Raw genomic sequence first — 7,951 nt, 5'->3', positions numbered from 1 at the left:
CTATCAAATTGGATTTTTCTTGTTGGTTAGCACCATTTCTCGTTCATTTTAACAGCACAACAATCTGAAAATCTAACCCATAGAAGTCCGGTCAAGACCATTATCTTTTGAAAGCAAACTATCTTTAACTTCTTTGCATTCAAGCTTGTAATCCATTGCTCTATAATGCTATATATTTCCATTTCCTCATACTGATCAAGATTAAATCCTATACATGCATGCAACCAGACCAGACTTCTCACAAAGGGTCATTTTATAAGCAGATGATTATACTTTCTGTTGCTTAGGCTTAGTTTGGGAAGAGTACAAATATTTATAAGTAGGGTGCAAAACCTTGTTTTATGGCCAAAGCAACGGAAGTATAAAGTAATTTACCCTGTAACTATTAATCAAATAATAACTGAATATATTAAATCTAAATCTAACTCGATGCACATTCACTTACTCTTTGAATTTAACTAAATATGCAATTAGCATAACCATGGATTTTTTTTTTTCTTTTGAATTTTGATTTAGAGCCCCTTATGTCGAATTGGTATCTACCTAACACTAGTCTGACAATTAATACGTCCTGATCGTTAAAAGCAACTTTCATTTGAGGCTCCTAGTTTTTTGAGTCCTAGCCTGTAATGTGAATGAATATTCTTTCATACGATTTGTGAAAGATCTCAGCATCACTTAGAGTAGAAAACATGCCAATACAAGTAGCAGAGGGGTTTTGTCGTCACAGTTCATTCCCATAGTGTACAGTCATTATACTAGTTTTTCTTAGTTTTCTTTTTTCTTTTTTTTCTTTTTTTCCTTTTTTCTGGGTAAAACCATGATAAGTTCCATCATCAAAATGCTAGGTCTCAAGTGGTAAGCATTGTTAGAAAAGTAGGCATTAAGTGTCTGATTCACGGTCAGGATTTGAATCAAATAAGAATGGGAATCACATTTATAAGGGGGCTGAATGACCATTCCCGCATAGTCCCATTCCACCTAGAATAGAAATGGGAATCCCATTCCACCTAGAATAGAAATGGGAATCCCATTCCGATCAACCAAACTATTGGAATCAAAATGTACAATTCTAATTCCAATTCCAGAAGTTTATTTCGGATAACCAAATGGACCCCAAGTTCTCAATCTGTTGACATTCATTTATGTTTTCACCTCAGAAAAAGCAAAGATTTCGAACTATGGGTCCATGAGTCATTTCTTACTTCTACCAAGCCCTTTTTGTCTACCTCTATCTCTTCTAACCTCAAAAACCTGTAACAGATCATTTCTTCAAACAAGTGCATAGAAGGTCTTCTTTTTTCGTGACCAAACCACCCACTTATTCTTATTTTATCACTATTGAAGTTACTTAAGGTTCCTTCGTATGATTTCATTTCCAAACCGATCCTTTCTAATTTCACCGGAGGTTCAAAATATTGCAATATATCAGTTTTTAGGGTCAATGATATGCATAATAAAAGGGGTTAGAGGATTTCCATGTTTTCAAACTTAATATGTAATGTAACAAGACTTCTGTTAATTTTTCAAACAAAAAAATAAAATACAATAATAGTTTTCCATCAACAGAAATTCTTGATATGCAAAACAATTCTCCCATCAAATTTGCACATTTAGAGTATTGAAATCCAAGCCTATGCATTTTTGCTATACTAATTTTTTGGGCGTGCTATTTTTCAACTTCCAAACACTTTCGTTACAACATAGTCTTACACAACTGCTTTACAATATTTTCCTTTTCAGAAGAAAATAGATAAAATACAAAAAAATGCATGTCTACTATCATATATTTTTCATATTAAACAAATAATAATAATAATAATAATAATAATTATTATAATAAAATGTGAAATATTGTTTAAAAATACGTTTAAAAAATAAAAAATGGGAATTATTGTTCTCAATGATATAAATGGTTAAAAATATTGAAAAAAATAGAAAATGAGATTTAATATATAACCCATGGCCGGCTGAACACAGGTCAAATGGTTTGATGGTTTAACCAGTTGGGCCAACATTTTTGTCTAATCAAACACTCCATGCCAATTTGACCCATCACTCGGTCAAAATTTTTTGAAAGGATCCATGTTATGAAGCAAGAGACTCATGGGTTATAACCAAGGTTCAAAGTATCGAAAACGCAAGGTGTATCAAAAAGGTCATTTTAAGAGACATATCAAGATATGCTTTGAAAACGTATAGATACGGACAAAAAATCAAGATACGCATGGATACACTAGAAAATTCAAAAAAACTTTAAAAAATACAAACAATAATAAAAATGAGTTTTATGTGATTATAACTAATTTATTTAAACATAAAAAATCATTCTTTAATGATTTATATGAAGTACTCGAATATAATTAGTAACCATTGAAAAATAATAGAAGAACTAAAATGTATGTGTATACATACTAATATTTATTAGTTAATATTTTCTGAAGTCATTTATTAGTTAATATTTATTATGTATACAAGTTAATATATTCCTTAATTTTTAATAAATAAATTTAACTTGTATCCATCTTATTATTATATAAATATTAATAATCAAATTTATAGCATTTATTGGGAAACATCCACCAAGGCAAGAAAGATTACTTTAAGTATAAAAAAATATGTTGTTTTAATAAGTAATTGAGATTGGCAAAATGGTTAATTAATTAGTGTTGCAAGCAAATGACTTGGGTTCAAAACTTTTTACCTTTGGTTTGTGATTTTTAACAAGTTATTTGACTTAAAATAACATTTAATGACATTAAATTTAAACGTTTCGGATTGTTTCGGATTGTATCGACCAATGCGGACGAAAAAATACAAAACCATTTAATTAGACATGTTCCGTGTATTGGAACTCTTCCGATACGACCGATACGTTACGAAATTTAAAACCTTGGTTATAACTTATAAGGGCTTCCAAAGCCTATAAATAGAATCCTCTTTCGATCTTTATTTTATTTATTAATTTATTTATTTTTTACATAGAAAAGTTATGACTTATGAGGTCATTAATTCTATTCTATTCTTCTTATAACAAATAGAATTACAACATACCAAAGAAGGAATGCAAACTAGACTATTTGATATGGCCTTCGTGACAACTCCATTTGGCACACACTGATTGGAAAGAAAACTTGAAAGGATTCCATTGGCTTCTTTTATTTTATACATTTAATCTATTTTATATACTATTAGAAAATCATGTTACATCACAAATAGTTAAAGTAATGGCACGAATATAACAAAATACAAAATTTGATATACAAAAAAAAAACAAACAAATTAATCTTTAAAAGAAATTTGTTGTTGATTAGGAGACTAATCGTTAATTAACTAAGGCTCAGTTTGGAAGGAGTACAAATGCAAATATGTAGAGTGTAAAACCTTATATTTTGTATTATTTTGTATGCATTTGCACTGTACATATTTGTATTTGTACTCCTTCCAAACTGAGCCTAATTGACTTAGTTAATGCTTAGTCATCCTAGTTAGTGATGCAGCCGTTTGACCCTAAGCTGATTAATCAATTGACTAGGAGTGAATACAATGTCAACACTCTTGGTCGAATAGAGAAAAGAACAAGAATAATCTTACAAGTATCAAGAAATGAATTGACCCCCACCTCAAAGAGTCTTTTATATATTAAAAGATATATACAATTACAATAATGCCCATATAGGGCTGAAAGAGAAAAGAAGAATAAGATGTATAAATAATATACAACAAGGACTATACTAATAAGATACATCAAGTTACAGAATCTCCACACTCCCCCTCAAATTGATGCCTAGACATAAGCATCAGATTGTCTAAGAAAGAGATATCAAACTCTAGTCATAGCTTTGGTGAAGATATCAGCAATCTACATGTCTGAGGCTACATGAGGAAGTGATATAAACCCAGTTGTGAAAAGATCTCGAATAAAGTGGCAGTTCACCTCGATGTGCTTGGTCCTCTCATGGAAAACAGGGTTAGATGCAATCTTGATAGCACTCGTATTGCCTACATAGAGAGGAATAGGAGTAGGAAGATGAATGCCAAGATCCATAAAGAGAGATCATAACGAAACAATCTCACTACAAATCGAAGACATTGCACTATACTTTGCTTCAATGGAAGACTTGGAGACTATTTGTTGTTTCTTACACTTCCAAAAGATGAGTGAATCACCCATAAAAACACACCACCCAGAACTGGACCTATGATTGTCTGGACAATCAGCCCAATTCGCATCAGCATATGCTCTTAACTGAATTGGAGAAGAGGAGAAGAGTGGTCCCTAAGAAGTTGTGCTTCTAACATATTGAATGATGCAATGAACAACAGTCATATGAGGCAAATGAAGAGCATAAACAAATTGACTAACAACTTAAACAACATGAGAAATATCAATCCGAGTCATAGTGAAATAAATAAGGGATCCCACAAGTTAGTGATACAAGGCAACATCAGAAAGTAATAGACCTTCAGATTTAGATAGCTTAAGATTTAGCTCCATATGTGCATCAACATGCTTTTCATCATTAAGACCAACAAGTTTAACAAGGTCAGAAACATACTTCTGCTAACAAACAAAATACCCTCGATCACTACAATGTACTTCTAGTCCCAGAAAATAGGTGAGAGGGCCCAAGTCCTTCATGTGAAAGGAATTATGAAGTAATAATTTCAATTCACGAATGCCCTCAGCATCATTCCCAATCAACATGTCATCAACATATAGTTGGAGAATGGTAATACCCTGAGGCTGTTGCCTAACAAAGAGAGTGATCAGAAGAACTTTGGCTATATCCAGCAACAACTACAACATCGCGAAAGCATTCAAGCTATGCCCGAGGAACTTGTTTTAAACCATATAGAGATTTTTTGAGGTGACATACTAAAGAATGACCACTACAGTATCCAGGAGGAGGCTTCATGTAGACCGTCTCCTTCAACTGACAATGAAGAGAGGCATTCTTCACATAAAACTGGCATATGGTCCAAGACTGAGCGACAAACATTACTTAAAGAACACAGATTGTGGTGATCTTTGCAACAGAAGCAAATGTTTCTTCATAGTCGATACCATACTCCTAACTATATCCCTGGGCAACTAAACATGCCTTGTATCAATAAAGAGATCCATCAGATTTCATCTTTGTGTTATAAACCCAACGACTCCCAGCAATGGATGCATCTAGAGGAGCAGGCACAAGGTCCTAAGTGTCATTCTCATGTAAAGCATGAATCTCTACATCCATGGCTTCCTTCCAATGAGGGCTACTATTAGCTTCCTGGTAAGAGCGAAGAACACCTATGGAGGATAGGATAATAGACAAAGAGCTTTGGTTTAAAGAAAACCATAGCGGTCAAAAGGTCTAGATATACGAGTAGAACGACGAAGAAGAACAGAAATATGAAGAGTGTCTGAAGTAGATGTATCACTTACAGGAGCGATGGTAAGATGATCTGAACTGGGAGGAAGGAGAGTCGTATGCGCAGGGGCTGGATCACATAACTGCTTGTGAGACAAGACGAGAAGGTCCTTCTCAGTAGAAGGAGGTGGAGCATCCTGTGAATCAAAGTTTGGCAAATAGAAACAGACGGTGCAAATAGTCTAGCAATTCCAGCAAGAAAGGAAATGTGCTCAAGGAAAACAACATTACATAATATACGAATGCGACGAATAGAGGGATCATAATAAAGAAATTCTTTGTGATCAGGACTATAACCCACAAAGGCACATGCGGAAGACTGTGTAGATAATTTAGAACGTTCACGAGAGGGAATATGAACAAAGCACATACATCTAAAAACATAAAGCATAGATAAATCTGGAGAACGACCAAACAATTTCTGAAAGGGAGACACCTCTTAAAGATCAATTTCCTTCTCTTTTCTCCCTTTCTAGATACAAAAACTTAACTGCCTCTTCTTTAGTGTCTTCCGTTGGGTGAGGACTTCAGATTAATTGGGATTTGGGCTTCAAACGAGGCTTAGAGATTCTGAGATGGACTTGGTGTGGTCCTTGATTCAGGTTCTCCAAAAGGTTTCTTTAGATCCAATTAAAGGGGATTCCCAAATTTGGACCCTCTTTTCTTCTGGTTCTTTCAGTTGTGCCTCCTTTTTTAGTGCCCTTGCCTAGTCTTCTGTTGCCCCTGCCTCTCCCTTCCCCTCTAAAGAAGTGTGGGGAAGACTACTCCCACCTAGGGTTGGAGCACTCTGTTGGGAAATAACTTTGGAAAGAATTAATACCTGTGATATTCTTCAAAGAAAGAAGCCTTTTTGGTGCTTATCCCTGCATTGGTGTACCCTTGGTAAAGCTAATGGTGAATCTTGTTCTCATTTACTTATATCTTGCCCTTTTATTTCTTCTATTTGGGTGTGGTTTCTCTCTTTATTTGGTTGCAGGTGGACTCCTCCATTGTGCATTCGTAGCCTCTTCACTTATGCAGTTGATTGCCGAATAAAAAAGAGGGGAAAAATCTTGTGGAGGTGCAATAAGGCAGTAGTATGTTGGATGATTTGGGAGGAAAGGAACCAAAGGATATTCATTGAAAGAGAAAGAAGTAGGGACACAATTATAGAAGTAATTTCATTAAGGGTAACACAATAGGTAAAAACAATGAATATCTTTGAGGATGTTTCAATAGAGACCATCATGAATAATTGGCAAGAGATAGTTGTCTCAGCTCCCAGTAAACTGAATATACGTCTGATGTGGATCCCTCTGATGGAAGGCTTTATCAAACTCAACTTTGATGAGAGCAGTAAAGGAAACCCAAGGCCATCAAGGATTGGTGGTGTGTACAGAACAGAGATAGGTTCAATGATAGCTCTTTTTTCTGGACCAATTGGATTTGGAGACTCTTTGAGAGCAGAGATTCAAGCTCTCCTGGAGGGGGTGAAAAGGGCTAAGGAGTTGAATATAAATAAGTTGATTATTGAAGGTGATTCACAAGTGGTAATTGGTTGGGTAGAGAAGGCAAGCGACAGGTTATGGGCTTACACTAATGAAAAAAGGCAGTTCAAGTGGCTAACCCAAGGAATGGATGTGTGGGTTCAGTGGGTTAAAAGATGTGCTAATTCATTTGTAGGTACTTTGGCCAAACAGGGGGTGGGAAGAAATCATTTGTTTTGGGCTACTATGTAATTATTGTTGGGGGTGGTAAGAGGGTTTACCTCCCCCACCGTTGTATCTTAATTGTCTTATAAATTAATGAAAGTTTTCTATTATTGATCAAAAAAAAAAAATAGCTGTACCTCTACCCAAAAAGGTGGAGTATGAGACTCCTGCAATAATGTCCTCACAACACTAAGGATATGTCAATTCTTATGCTCGACCACACCATGCTGTTGAGGAGTATCTAGACAACTTCGTTGCACTTGAACTCAATGATTCTTCAAATATGATAAAATATCTCCATCAGTGTATTCTCCCCTTGAATCCAAACGGAGAATGTGCACTTGTGATTGAAATCGAACTCATACCATAGCATGAAACAACTTAAATGTTAAGAACACCTCAGACTTGTGGCAAAGAAAGTATATCCATGTGTACCAGGTACAATCATCAATGAACGACACCAAATATTTGTATCCAAGCCGAGAAGTGATAGATGCAATCCAGACATCACAATGTATAAGCTCGAAGGGGGAGGTAGCATGCTCAGATATGTGAGGAAATGGTAAGGTACGACTTTTACTTAAGCAACAAGAAACACAAGATGTATCAAATGTATCAAACAAAAAATTTAATTTTTAGCATATAAATGGCCCAAACATTATTTCTATGACTCATAAAAGAACTAGAAGTGGAGGAACCAAAATAAGTTAATGATGCTGCTGTTTGAGACTTCTCGAACTCCAATGCAAACAGACAGCCCAACCTGCGCCCCTTCCCTTTCACCTTCCAGTGTTTTGGTCCTAAATCAAACATCCATCCTGAGAGATGAGACTGTTACCTTCA

At 35.0% G+C, this 7,951-nt stretch overlaps 1 protein-coding gene across 13 annotated transcripts in view; it reads right to left on the bottom strand.

Annotated features, from left to right (window-relative positions):
• Window positions 1–3,602: 3,602 nt before the first annotated feature.
• LOC104611318 (P-loop containing nucleoside triphosphate hydrolases superfamily protein) overlaps window positions 3,603–7,951 on the bottom strand; it is a 98,981-nt gene continuing 94,632 nt past the window's right edge. For 3 of the 13 annotated variants that reach the window (XM_010278321.3, XM_010278325.3, XM_010278326.3), the window contains one exon: window positions 3,603–4,002. The gene's annotated coding sequence lies outside the window, so the exon portion shown is untranslated. Of the gene's footprint in view, window positions 4,003–4,103; window positions 4,296–4,330; window positions 5,501–5,533; window positions 5,555–5,574; window positions 7,927–7,951 lie in introns of those variants that run through there. The other 10 variants (XR_016078871.1, XR_016078874.1, XR_016078872.1 and 7 more) reach the window with 10 other exon arrangements.

This window comes from Nelumbo nucifera, chromosome 7 (genome assembly GCF_055504915.1).
Source record: "Nelumbo nucifera cultivar China Antique chromosome 7, China Antique-T2T, whole genome shotgun sequence".
NCBI lineage: Eukaryota > Viridiplantae > Streptophyta > Magnoliopsida > Proteales > Nelumbonaceae > Nelumbo > Nelumbo nucifera.
This window is presented reverse-complemented; position numbering and strand designations above follow the sequence as displayed.